Raw genomic sequence first — 13535 nt, forward strand, 5'->3', positions numbered from 1 at the left:
GGAGAAGCAAGAGCAACAGAGTGCGTGGCGACAGGTAGCCTAATTGGTTACATCTCCCAAAGAAAAATTCGTAAAGCTTTGCATTGACTTAAAAGGAGGAAATACAGGGTAAGTCTTTTCTTTCAATTTATGCACACAGAAAAAAAAAACAATCTGAAAATCAGTTGAAAAAAAACAAACAATCTAAAAGAAAGTGTAATAAAATGTTTCCCATCCCCTCGGGATGTAATTAAAAAAAGAACAACACCCGTACTCATTTATATTATGTGTAAGTCTCCCCAATAAAATTTGAAACCTTATGTACATTTTAAAGGGTCCTCGGAGTTTGATCAAAAGTGGTTTGACCAAAGGGCGTATGACTTTAGGTGGTTTGTCAACAGCCGGGCCAAAGCCACGCTGTAGTTAAACAACTTATGCATGGCATTGTGAAGGCGTGAATAGTTGTAGCCCAACACCCCTCACGGGCGCATATTCTATCCCATAACGTGGTTATGAGATAGAAAAGAAACTCTACATATGTATTAACTTAAAAGTCTGAAAACGTTTGTTATACTGGAGTCAGCGTTTATTTCAGGCATCGCTTTGATGTGGGGTACTTCCCCCCAACCCACACCGAAGCACCTCTACCTCAAATTTATATAAAAAATTAATACTTTTACCAGTGTCTCCCCACCCCTCCCCCCCGGACAATTTAGTCCGGTCCCCCCTTTCTTCCCACAAAAGTGTCAAGTGTCCTTACCGCACGAGGACTTTACTGCATCTTTTTAATGGATCGCCAGGTTCGAGACTGTATTTTACTGAATTTTTTAAATAACTTATCAGATTGATTTTGATTTTGGCCCACAGTAAATTTCACCATGAATATGTACCAACTTACAGTTCTCGCTGCCATCTTGGTTTCTGTTCTTGTGATTGTGACACAATCATCTCCATTGGGTAAACGGAGGTAATGTTGGTCTATTGTGGTATATGAAAACTACGTTATATATATATATATATATATATATATATATATATATATATATATATATATATATATATATATATATATATATATATATATATATATATATATATATATATATATATATATATATATATATATATATATATATATATATATATATATATATATATATATATATATATATATATATATATGTAACGAGTCTATTTGCCTGAAGTGCCAAATGTTAACGAGTCTAACCACTCATTCTACACAACATCGACCACAGTATAGATACTCGAAGATGCAGGTTCACTATTGATCCTTTTATTACATGAATCAAAGAAATGTTTCACAATAATATAATGAATCAAAAGAAATGCTTCACAATAATAGTCGGAATCAACTGACCCCCAACAGTCCTCACTAGTCTTCACATAACTGAATGCACATGTCTATCGTCCTTATTAACATAATACGGCTAACCCGTTCAATAACCAACTTGATACTGCCGCTCTCCTACTGACTGACTGATCTCTCCTCCTCATCTCAGCCGTCGCCTTCCTATATATCCCTTCGTATTCGTAATCGGATTCGTAATCGTAATCGTAATCGTAATCGTAATCGTAATCGATTCTAATCGTTGCATCAGAATGTTAATTACGCCGCTTCTGTCATACAGTCCGATTAATAAAACACCTGCACTGTTTCATCAGCCAAGTCGTGTCAAAGTTGACAGCGCTTGTCGTATCCTTCCCAAAATACGCCGTGGCTTTATGATCGTTATCAGTTGGCTTATCAGTCCAACACCTGCACTATTGCGTTCTTAACAATCGTGACCAGTAACTAGGCCTACACTAGTTACATCCACCGCCGCCTTTTTTTGTGTGTTTTCAACCACAAACAACGCTTGGTAGGTGCACTTCTTAAATGTCAATCGCACCATCGTAAAAAAATTTATTGTTCCATTCACTGTCAATGTCGTCACATTCGTAAAAGATTGACAGTTATCCCTATTTCACATATCAAATGTGTCTACCTCATATTCCTCAGACACAAAGCAGTTCTAGAATTCACATCCACCTTTTTTCGTTTGGTGACTTCACCAGTTCACTTTTATAACTTTTTGAACAGTCTGTTCTCATACCAGCGCGACCATGAAAAAATTGATGGTTGCTGACGAAAAATTTCGTATTCTTTCTGTTTCTCAAACTTCTCCGCGGACCCCTTATCTGCTGTTCTACTGTGTCTCTGCTTCTGGGAGGACCGGGATCCTCCTTGTTGCCGTTATCCTCCCCTTGTGTATCGCTGTTGCGCTGTTGATGGTGACATGGTTCCGGGATGGGTATGTGAATTTCCGTTATAGTTTCCGGTTCCCTAATTGTCTTAGGTTTCCTTGTGTGTAACTGCTCTTCTTGACTATGACAATATTTCTTTAATTGAGCAATATTCGCCCACCGATCCGGTTTGGTGTGATTGATGGGTCTTATCTTAAAGGGGCCACCTGCTACTTTAGGCATCTCCACGACTTGCCATATCTCCTGTCCCCAGAGGTCGTGGATTTTGTTTCTGCCTAACGGGTGGCTACGCAGTAATACCCTGTCGTTCAGTTTGAGTGGCGGGTCCTTTGTCTGTACCGGCGGTTCCCTTCGCCGTGCTTCATGTTCTAGTCTTCCTTGTACCACCCTGTACATTTCTCTAATTCGTCTCATATGTTCATTCACATATTCTAGTGCGGTGTATGAGCCAGTCATACTCTCCTTTTTTCCTAGGAACAAGTCAAGAGGGAGTCGAGCCTCCCGCCCGAACAGTAACATGTGTGGCGAAAAGCCGGTTGTGGCATGGGGGGTGCAGTTGTATAGATATACCAACTCTGGGAGAAAATCAGGCCAACGTTTTTTCTGTTCAGGTTCTAGCGTACGCAGCAAATCATGCATGCTGCGGTTGAACCGCTCGCACTGTCCGTTTCCTTTCGGATTAAATGTGGTTGTTCTAGATTTGTTGATCCCGTAGTGGCTGCACAGTTGGTTAATTACTTCTGACTCGAAGGCCCTTCCTTGGTCAGAGTGTAATTGTCTTGGTATGCCATATTTGATGAACCAATGTTCTATTAAGACCTTTGCCACTGTTTTGGCCGTCTGATCTCGTGTGGGCACCGCAACAGTCCATTTGGTGAATACATCAGTCATTACCAACACATGTTCCGTCCCATCCGATGATTGCTCCAACGACGTAAAGTCCATAGCCACAATCTCTAGTGGTTTTGTCGCCAGTAAGTGTCCTGATGGCTGTCTCATTTTGACAATTGGCATTTTCGCATGCTGACACCTAACACAAACCTCACAATGGCGTTTGACCTCCATCTCCATATTGGGCCAGTAACACCTCCGTCGTAATATTTTGTGCGTCCTGTCCTGACCCTGGTGTCCTGCCCTGTCATGTGCCAACCTTAGCACTTCTTCTCGTAACTGTCCAGGCACCACCACCTGGTGTATTGTCCCATCAATTTGGTCATGAATTCTCCGCATGAGAACACCATCCTTTATACTGAGACGGTCCCACTGACTCAGTAGTTTCTTTGTTTCCCGACCAAATTGTTCTCTTTCCCTTTTTCCTGGGAATTTTTGTTCCTGGACGTATTTCAATAGCGGCTGTAAGCCACTATCCGTTTTCTGGGCATTTCTTATCTCTTTGTGATTAAGGCAATTAAAATCACTAATGTCCATATGACGGGGCTCTGTGGATATGTGCTCCACCACAGTCTGCCCGTTTTGCATCACCTCTACTTCTTCAATAGAAATGTGCAAGACTTCTACTTCTTTTTCTTCATCTGCTATAAGAAGTGTATTATTTTCAACCTTTTTCATTAGTTCTAATACTTGCTTTTCTAACTGTCGATTCAATAGCCTTTCTTTTTCTATCATTTCTTCTAGTTTGCCAACACTGTTCTGTTGTCTCATGTTTTTATTTTCTTCTTCAGCTAACAGACACTTTAAAGATGAACATTTCTCCTGTGCTTTTAATTTGCATGAACTTTCCCTATCCAGTTTCATGGTTAACATTGAGATCTCATTCTTAAGTTTACCAATTTCTTTCTTATCATAATTTTTCTCTGCCAACAAATTGTTCACTTGAAACTTTTCAACATCCAAGTTCATTTCACAGTTCATTTTTTCTATTATTAACAAGTCTTTTGAATTCTTAAGTTCTTCCACCAAGGCTATAGTATCTGTTAGCTTAGTTTCACAATTCTGAAGTTCAGAACGCTTCAAATCTAATTTTCCTTGTGTAATTTGAAGTTCTTTTTCAATATCTGATAATTTCTCTTCAAGTCCTGTTTGAGACTCTTTCATTGTTTGTCCCATTTTGTTTCTTAAGCCATAACCTCGCCACTCTGTAGCCTTGTCTTGCCTTACAGAGGGCGATCGTTTCACCGGACAGTACCGTGCCACATGTCCGGGTTGAGAGCAGGACAAGCCGATTGATCGACCGTCAGCCGTCCACCGGAGCGATGGACCAGCAGGTCGCGGCTGTCCAACCTGACCATGTTTTGTCCCGTTTTTGCCCTGATTCTCAGCTGTTGACCTGCTTTCTAACCTCTCCAATCGTTGGCCAACCTTATCCAGGTGGGCCAACGTTTTTTTTTAAATAACAAAATCTCCATATCAGCTTTAAATAAATGTAGTTTTCGTGTCGGTTTTTTTATAATAAAGATCGTTATCGGTCAATGTTTTTAAAAAATCTTGGTTTCTTGAAATAGTAAATAATTTAAGCTCGATTATTTTATAACTATTTTCTCGAGCTGACGGTGTGCCACCCACCTTTTGGATGTAGGAGCTTGTGCATATCACATTAGCAGCCTGATATAAAACTTTGGCCTGGTAAGTTTCATTCATCAGATTCAGAACAACGAACATCTCGGCTATTACAGACAGCACGATCGAAGTATCGATGCTAGTTGTGTTCACGTGAATGTGAACATAGATGGTGGCTTTGTGAATAATTACGTGTGAACAAAATAAAACAATCTGATTAGCATTTATCATTGTGTTAGTTTCCTAAGTGAAAAAGGTAATGTTGTTTATTTTTTACAAGTTTTTATTTAACATTTTTTGTTATTTAGCATATCAGCTCCGTCTGTCCGCTTTAGAGACACTGTATACATAATTTTATCATCTTTCACAAAGTTTTTTTAAAAACTGGACAAGAAGCTCAAGTTTAGATGAAAACGTTAGATAATTAAGCTTATTTTTTAAAATAATTACAAGCCACTTTGGAGAAACAGCATTCACAATTTTACCATCTTTTACAGAACCTTTTCTAAAATCTGGATAAGAAGTTAAGGTTTAGATGAAAACGTTATGTGTGACAAAAACTTTGAGATAATTAGTTATGTTTAATTTGTAAAATAATTACAAAGCTGTTCATTATTACCAAATTACTAAAAGTTTTGAGTGGTTAGCATATATATTCCGTGTCAGTCGAAGGAAGTGATTTTGTCAAGCGTTTTTTAGAACAAAATGTAAAGAAAAAAAATATTTAAAACGGTTTACAATAAAAAGTGTTCAAATATGCACTATAATAAAGAAAATAAAAAAAAAATCTTAAAATTTAATAACGCACCACTATTTGTATAGCTATAAATTAAAATTGCTTATAAAATTTTAGTAAATAGATTTCTTTGCTATCCACGTTAATACTTTTTAGGACTGTAAATATAATAGTTGGAGGTCTGTATTTATATTTACATATGGGCCGACACGTTTCTATTTTACTCACTACTCAGTATACTGACCCTCGCTTTTCGTTTCAGTGATAGAAATAGTGGGATTTAATATAGTTAAAGGAATGTTCTTTTTTTTAATGCCCATGCTTTTCAGAACGATTTACTCGTAGAGTGAGGTAGTTATTTCTTTGTTTTCGCTTTCGCTATAAGTTATTTATTTTAAGCAATACGTTTTTATCTTGTAAACTTTGAAAGATTTGATGCTGATTTCTTTAAGGATTTCATAAATGTCGGTTGTCAGTGCCCTAATGTCAGTTTAAATTTTTTTATTGGTACTAATATTAGTGGCACTATTGTCAATTGCATTTATGTCAGTGGTATTGTGTTCCTAAAATAAATCCGTCACCGTACCACTGGTGCTAATCTCAATGTTTTCAAAAGGCGCATCACAACAAAATACTAGTGATCAAATCTAACTTATTGCATATATTCAAATTTTTAATAAAATTGTGTTGCATTTATTAGATCAACCTTTAAAATAAATGGCCAGGTTGTTTTATATATATATTACATACGAAACATATGGTTTATTCTTGTCTACAGTGAATTCATCATGAACCAGTATAAGTTTCTACAACTTGCCGCCATCTTCGCTTTTCTTCTTGTGATTCTGACACAGTCATCGCCCTTAGACAAAACCAGGTAATTTTTTTCTATATTGTTATATAGGTGTAGTATTTGTTTTATATACCACTAGTTGCGATAAGGCAAATATAGCATTGTCCAAGCAGTTAAAGAAAGGGGAATTGAAAATGTTACGTAGAAAACATATTGATTGTTCCTCATGTATATATAGTGAAGACAGGGATAAGAAGTTGATTTTTTTTCTGCGTAAATTTTAGATGAACGTCGCAGGGTAAGAAACAACGCGGGAGGTCAAAAGAAACATCGAGAAACAGTCCAAGGAAATGTGTCTGCTCTAATTTAGAACACATGACGCTACCTTCTCCATGTAGTACTTTAAAATATTGATATATTTTTATTAATATTAAAATCCCTTAGATAGGTATCTCAGGGTTAAGTGTAGACCAAACGTAACATTCTATTTCCTATGAAATTGTTCATTAAGAAGGAATCATATTTTTTTTTCTTTTTGCCTCAAATATGTAATTTACAGCGTCAGTTTATCTTGCATGTTCGCTTTAGTATTAAAGTTTTCATCATCGGCTAACTAGGAATGGATTTTAATTTTAGTTTTTTTTAAAAAATATAATGGATTTTTATAAAGTGGAATAATAACTTTTTTTTTTTTTTTTTTTTTTTTTTTTTTAATTTTAAGATTTATTATTTACTGGTCTGATAAATAAAAGTATATTACAGAATGTTCTATGAAGACAAAATTAGTAACATATGTACATGTTTGGAATGACAATAACTTTGCTAAATCTACAGAATGATAAAGATCCATTGTTATAATGACAATGCTATCAGGGATCAAATATAAACCATAAGAACACCCTAAATCTGAGTAAAGGGAAAATATTTTTTTTAAAGTATATTTTTGCTGGAAAATACACAGCCTATAATATATTCAACTACATGAATCCTGTGATTAAGTAACTAGATCGACTAAAAAAAGCATGTCTTATTTAAAATTGAAGTACATTACTTCTACCACTTCATGAAGTAGATTTATAGTTCAAATCAAATAGTAGGAAGCTTTCGAAGAATTATAAACTGTCTGTATACACAAGTGTCATGTTGCCCTTTTAAAAGATAATGTAATTTTTAATGATTGAGAGAGAGATAACATAGAACTAATAGTATATACAGTAGGTCTAAACAGTAATTTTTCTATTCTTTAGCAAATAATCAAAAACTTACAAATTTACACAATGATGAAATAAAAAGCCAGATTTTCAGCTAACAAAACAAAATAACTCTTAACTTTAACTTTAAGACAAAAAAGTATGACAACCACAACAGCTAAAATCATTCGTTTTTTAAGTGTCAAAGTTTCATTCAGATCAGTTGAAACACATGGGAACTAAATGCAATCTGTTAACATACAGACTAACATTATATTAACAAATACATAATAAAAAACTATTACAACTTATTTAACCATTGCCCTCAAATTTGTGTAGGTAGGCCTATTTGTTTTTATAAAAACTGAAGTAAGATACATGAAACAAATGCATCAGCAAAATTTCCATTGATGGTGCACAAGACTTTTTGGGCAGAAATTTACAAAAAAAAAAGGGTTTAAAACTATTATATAAATTATATAACATGAAACATCTTGATTATTTTAAGCCAATCCATTAAATTTATCACATTGATTGATTGAGGTGATTCTTTCAGTGCCTCAGTTACCACTCCAAAAGCATCATTTTTATCACCCCTAGTTTTAACTGTGGTCCAATCAGAGGGTTCAACTGTGCAATGTATGTCACAATCCAAAAAATAAAACAGCATGCTGCAGTCAGTATGAGACAGATCTGTACAATGCCTCGATTTGGAGATTTAGCCATCACGAAATGAAGTATTATTGGTAAAATAATACCAATAAAAGCCCAAATGGCACTAATTACACCCAAAGCTAAACCCGTATCAGACATTGTATTGTTTTTCTGAGTTTTCTTAGTCTTGTCATAACTTAAGCCACAAATTTGTGCAGAAATAATCTAAAATGCACAGATAATCTTTAAAACAATCTTGTTCTTTATTTAAAAGCATTGGTCGCTCATGAAAACATTTACATATGTTAGTGACCTATGCTAAAAAAAATTAAAAATCAATTTGTTTTATAGATCTTGCCACGCATTACATTTCTAACACATATTTAGCTAGAAATCCTTTTATAAATGCAAGTATGTTTTATTTTATTTTTAAATATTCATTCCATCATAATAGGAGTTCCCTTTTTAAACGATTGTTTCCCTTTACAGCTATTTTCGAGGCTAGAGTGCAACTACAATCTATTTGGAAAACATATAAATCGGTCTGTGGCCATGTAGAATCATGTTCTTTAAAATTCATTGGTACAGAATTAAGCATTAAAAGTTGACAGATAACAATTAGCTTTTAAATATTTTCCACACCATTTTGCCCCCCCCCCCCCCTCCCCCCAAAAAAAATTGTTTTTTTTTACTCGGCGTCCGGGTCACTCGAAACTTAAACATCCACTAGACCCTAGTATTAAATTTAGACCCAAGCATAAGTGTTAGGCCAAAATGCTAGACCAAAATGTTAGACCAAAATGATAGACCAAAATGTTAGACCAAAATGTTACACCAAAATGCTAGACCAAAATGTTAGACCAAACTATTAGACCAAAATGTTAGACCAAAATGCTAGACCAAAATGTTAGACCACAATTACCAATGTATGTATCCATTTAGTGACGGTGGGAATACATTACACAATTTTTTTTTTTAAATACACATGTACTTAAGTAGCCTTTAAAAAATGGAACTTCTCATTCTGTTGTCTGTTAATTTTCTCAAGCCCTGTACAGAAGCGGCAATCAGCAGACGTGAGACTGGCAGAGTTCATGGCCTGGATAGCACTCGCAGGATGGATTCCGCCCCGACGGTGTCGAAAGTTTGCCTGTGGGGTCGTCGATCCGCTTCTAAGGTTTGTTTACATTCATTTCATTCATTCTTAAAGTAGTTTTAAGGTTCGATAACTCTGTTATGTTGTCAGTCATTTTATTCATTCTTAAAGTAGTTTTAAGGTTTGATAACTGTCATGTTTACATTCATTTCATTCATTCTTAAAGTATTTTTAAAGTTTGATAACTTTGTTATAACTCTGTTATATTGACAGTTATTTCATTTATTCTTAAGTAAATTTAAGTTTCGATAACTCTTTTATGTTCGCATTCAGTTAATTCATTCTTAAAGTAATTTAAAGGTTTGATAAATTTTATGTTTATAGTCATTTAATTAATTCTTAAAGTAATTCTTTTTTATTTTATTTATTTATTTATTTTGTTGGGGGTGATGTTAAAAATTTTTGCTGCAAAGTATTTCACAACATTAACATCCACATTATGATAGTCCAACGCCAAAGTTTTTTTCTAGGTTTCCCTATAATTTTGACATTAAAAGAAAATGTAATAGAATTTTGATGCTGACGTTGAGTATTTTTACAAACGGCAGTATTCATTTTCACAAACACACTTATTAACTTTGTAATTTGCATCTTTCACTTTGAAGTCCATTGGCCGCTTAAACTCCTCCGCCTTTCCCCCTCCCCCTCCTCCACCTCTATCCACAACACCCAATCCAGCCAACACCATGGCAGAAGTTAAAGGTGTCTTTATAAAGATAATAAAATTATTTACAATGTAAATTTTTAACGTTTGCTAAATAGCGAACAATTTATAAGAAAAAATTGTTCAACATAAGCTATAAAAAGTTGATCACACGATGGTGGTAAAATCTTTCAGTAAAATACTTAGCTGCTTTTTCCACAAGATGTTTTGATCCAATTCTTAAGCTACTTCTGTTTCTTGTTAACTTTATTAAAATCTTTATCGACAGTAACTCATTCTGAACTTTTACATTTTTTCTATTTTAAGTATTGGATAAAAAAAATATTTCTACCAACTACTTTTTTGGCATTCGTTTTTTTTCTTAAATTTCCAGTGGCAAAAAGAAAAGATCTGCAAGAAATTTGTTGAAATCAGCGCCAGCGTAAAAAAAACTTTAGCAGAAAAATTCCAAAGAGAAATCAACAACAAAAACAACTTCATCGGATGAAATTTATAAAGATAACAGAATCTACGATTATGTTTTTTGGGAATGAATTACTAAATATAATGTAAATCGTTTATAAATAGCTTAACTAAAATATTTGCACATCGGTCTATGATTCAAACAAATTTTTACACAAAAAGGTTCTGTTTAAAATAAAAACATTTAAAACTGATATATTTTTGTTTTTAGTTTCTGGTATACAGAGTACAGAGGAAGTATTGTAATCGTACACAGAAATCATGTGAAATTTTGACAGTTTTCACCATCATATACTGAGTATTGGGGACTTCTTTGCTATTTTGTCCGTATGTCTGTGTGTGTCTGTGTGGATGTGTGTCTGTGAACAGGATAACTTGAGTCCAATTTTAGAATATGGAGAAATTAACTATTTCATTCAAATTTAGATTTAGATTTGATAAATCTACTTATCAAGACTAACGACATGAAATGTGTACAATTTTCACGCTCAGCCTATTACAAATTACTTTTAAAAAAAACAACATAATGACCATTGAACAGCCAGGTTTTTAAAGGAATCATTAAATCTCCTAATCAGTGAGTGAATTCAATACGGTATTGTGTTGACTAGTAACCTATATAATTTGGTTTTAATTTTTCTAATAGGCATTGGTAGCCTATGTTATTTTAAATGTGTCGGATTTTTAGCTATTTAGTTATTTCTTTGCTATGTCATTAATCTCGTTCAACGTGTAGTAAAGCACATAGCGTTTTGATCAATAACTATTTTATAAATTACTTTTTTCCAAATAAGCATAACAGTAAAAATAAATAGGTCTATAATTCACGTGAAACTGGTACCGACGTCTAGTTATCAATAAATGTCAAAAGAAAAAGAAATTTGGCGACTACATGCCCACCAGTTTTAAAAAATACTCCCCCCCCCCCCCCCCCGAGAAAGCGAGGGTCTAAGCTCTATCTTGATCAGCTTATAGGTAATTCAGAGTGCATTCCTAAAATTTTGTTGGTCTCTATTAAATTTGTTGCAAAGTATTTTACAACATTTACGTCCATTACGACGTGGTTTGTTGCTGTCCATGATTTTTTTTATATTCACGTTGATCATTTTTTGAAACGACTATTTAGAAACTATGGTAGTCGTTTACAAAAATCCTTTGTGGTCATTTGTATTTCCCTTCCCTCAGACTACCAAACTGGCCCAAATCTATCCAGACACTATGGCGCCTTGTATAAAACATTTATTACAATGGACATTTTAGAAGCGGTTGACAAGTGGTAAAATAAATAGATCTATGTCTTGTCTAACAAAAACTGTAGCACACTTGTTATACGTAGGTGATATAATGTTTCTGAAAGCACACTAGGTGATATAATGTTTCTGAAAACAACGTATTTTGTGTACTCTCCATGATTATGTCTTGTAATAAACACCAATCCGATCTAAAATTCCAACTACTGCTGGTTTTAGAAAATTTAACCGATTCGAAATTTGAAGAAATATTAAACCTCGTGACTTTTAAGATTATTTTATTAGCCTCCCAGACATAAAGTTTGCTTCTCCATTTTTTTGGGCATCATAACATTAGTTATTTTTTCATATTTCAAGTGGTAGGAAGAAAAGATCTGCAAGAGAGTTGGCTGAATCAGCAACAAAGTAAAAAAACCGGGAGTGATCTCCCCTAAACTTTCTCGAATATTCTTATATAAAATAACAGGGGATGGAAACTCGGGCTATAGACATGATTTTTAATCCATTTTAAATACTTAAAGTTTTAAAAATAGAATAAAATCTCGTAGACAAATTAATTGCACACCAAGTGAACGCAAATAAAAAAAAGCGCATAATAGTGCGCAATATTATTAGTACTTTTAAAATTTACATTAGTTTTTTGAGAAATCGGAAGTAGCGTAAATTACTACTTCCAGTCAACGGAAATTACTCAAAATTTAACAGAAGGTAGAGAATTAGATCTTTTACTTACATGTGAAATTTCATTTATCTATCTGAAATAGTACTCAAGTTATAGGCTTTTAAAAAATTCAAAGTAGGAAAAGTACCACTTCCGGTTATCGGAAATCGCTCAAAAGTTGATACGGATCTACGATTTTGATAAAATACTTATATATGAAATTTCATCAACCTAGCTGTAACGGTACTCAAGTTATCGTGTTTACACACAGACACACACACGGACAGACACACACACACACAGACATACGGACAAGATTGCAAAATTATGTTTTTCCGTATCAGTGAGGTGTAAAACGTCGAGATTTGTAAAAATCTCGATTTTTTTTTTTTTGCACGATTACAATACTTTCTCTATACTACTTATATACGAGAAAGTAAAAATTGAACAAGAAAATTCCACAGAGAAATTAAAAATAAAAACAACTAAGTCGGTTGATACTTTTTAAAAAGTAAACTGTATCTAAGATTGATTTAAGAAATTAATCACCGAATATTTTATGTAGTCTATTGCTGATTATCTCTATACTACAAAAAGCGAGAAGTTTGTATATTTATTTATTTTTAATTAAGGTTTTAGAAATATTAGATGAGTAAGCATTATCATTCTAAAAAAAAATTCAAACACAAATTGAAATTTTGTCTACAAACTGCAAGACACGATAAATCCTATTATTTATGCAACAATAATTACGATGTTATTGCACCTTTTATTGAAACGTGACTTAATCATTATCACATTCCATAATTGTATCTTTGAACCATTGTACAGTTAGAAGTGCTTTTCAACTCGTAAACCTAACTAAATCTAGTTAAATCCCCTTGCAGTATTTAATTAAAAATCTGTAAATATGTACGCTCCCAAGAGGGTAAATTAAGGGCATGGGCGGATAATCAGACCAAACTAGCCAAAATGCTTATTTCTAAACCTAGTGCTATCATATTTAGCATATAGTTATAACTCAAAGGGTTAAGCTTAAAAATTGAAAAATGGCGGAAAAATTCATGGCGTTGAAATGATGATGACGGCCATCTTGGTATATATTTACCTTCTTAAAATCGAAATAACTCAAAAATGGTTTAACCAAAACTCAATATAAAATGTAGGTTTATAGAGGCACGTGTTGGGTAACAATTCTGATAGAATAA

Source organism: Physella acuta, unplaced genomic scaffold (genome assembly GCF_028476545.2).
Source record: "Physella acuta isolate Inbredline_101_S28 unplaced genomic scaffold, ASM2847654v3 ptg001216l, whole genome shotgun sequence".
NCBI lineage: Eukaryota > Metazoa > Mollusca > Gastropoda > Physidae > Physella > Physella acuta.